Source organism: Sinocyclocheilus grahami, unplaced genomic scaffold (genome assembly GCF_001515645.1).
Source record: "Sinocyclocheilus grahami isolate Dianchi unplaced genomic scaffold, SAMN03320097.WGS_v1.1 scaffold551.1, whole genome shotgun sequence".
In the NCBI taxonomy this organism is placed as follows: Eukaryota; Metazoa; Chordata; class Actinopteri; order Cypriniformes; family Cyprinidae; genus Sinocyclocheilus; species Sinocyclocheilus grahami.
The window spans coordinates 121,034-122,343 of record NW_015505730.1 but is presented as its reverse complement, the minus strand read 5'-3'; the positions used below and the strand labels follow the sequence as shown (position 1 = coordinate 122,343).

The window sequence follows — 1,310 nt, the reverse complement described above, 5'->3', positions numbered from 1 at the left end:
GTGTATTTGGTGTAACAGAATATGTTGACATGCTTTAATGTTCAAAAAACACATTATTTTTCAAATACTGTACATTATTGTAGGTCCTCTATGCCCCGCCTCTCTCAAACGCTTCGTTTTCTACAAAGTCCCTCCTTCCGACAAGCGCAGTCTGCTCTGATTGGCCAGCTGACCCAGTGCATTGTGATTGGCCGAACACCACAAGCACACATTGGAAAGTAACGCCCCTTACCATAATCGCCAGCTTCAGCTTTCAAAATAAATGTAAAGACAGAGCCCGAAAGGGGAACATATTCTCGTGACAGACACAGTGATGAAGCTGGTATGTGTTTGCAGTACACAAGCCACGGATAAGACAGCTTACTCCCCTGTGATGTGTCTCTCTCTCTCTCTCTCTCGCTCTCTCTCTCTCTTATGGGAAGCCAAACAACCCAAATGTGGGACGAAACAGCGCGGTATTAAAGTGTTCGTGCTGACCTGTCATCGGCGCGGCTCAATGGACCGAGATGCGCGACCGACTCGACAGCGCAGAGAGGACGTGTTTACCAGCGCCACCAAACTGACAGAGCAGCGCGAACATTACTCGTCTTCTTCTTCATGTTTTATGGAGGGTGGCATCCAACGCGAGCTGACAGCGCGGCGCGGATCAGTTACAAAAGCGCAGCGCGAACATTACTCTTCTTCTTCTTCATGTTTTAAGGCAGGTGGAATCCAACGTTAAGGTGCATTACCGCCACCTACTGTGCGAACATTACTCTCCTGTTTTTTTTTCCTGCACATAACATAATGAAGATCAGTATTAAGTTATTACATTTATTTTGCTTACCTTTCTACTACATGTAAACAGTTGTACTTTGAAAAACTGCAAATATAAAATATATAAGACTTTAATAAATGTACAATACCATAGTCCTCTTGAGGAGCACACCCAGCTTCTAGTATATATATATATTTTATTTTGTACTTAGTTATTATTGTTGTTGTCGTCAAGTTCTACATTCAGCACAATATTGCCCATTTTAAATTTGAACTATTATTAAATAGCCTAGTATATATGTGGGATTTTTGTTGTCTCTAGTAAAGGGAACGTTGTTATTTAACTTTAACATTGCAATTTTATATAATGGATACAGTTTGTAAGGCTTTTCTCTACACTCCAGATTAAATAAATAAATCAATTTTAATTAATTTAAAAAACGTACAAAAATTAGGGACAGTGTATGTAAATTCAATATGATGTATTTTGAATTTTGCACTGCATTGTGTTTTAGGTTTATCGGAAAACACATTAAAATTAACCATGATTTTAT

General features: G+C 39.2%; 1 protein-coding gene across 1 annotated transcript in view; it reads left to right on the top strand.

Moving 5' to 3' along the window:
• The window catches only part of stau1 (staufen double-stranded RNA binding protein 1), a 26,852-nt gene that overhangs the window by 1,151 nt on the left and 24,391 nt on the right, over nt 1-1,310 (top strand).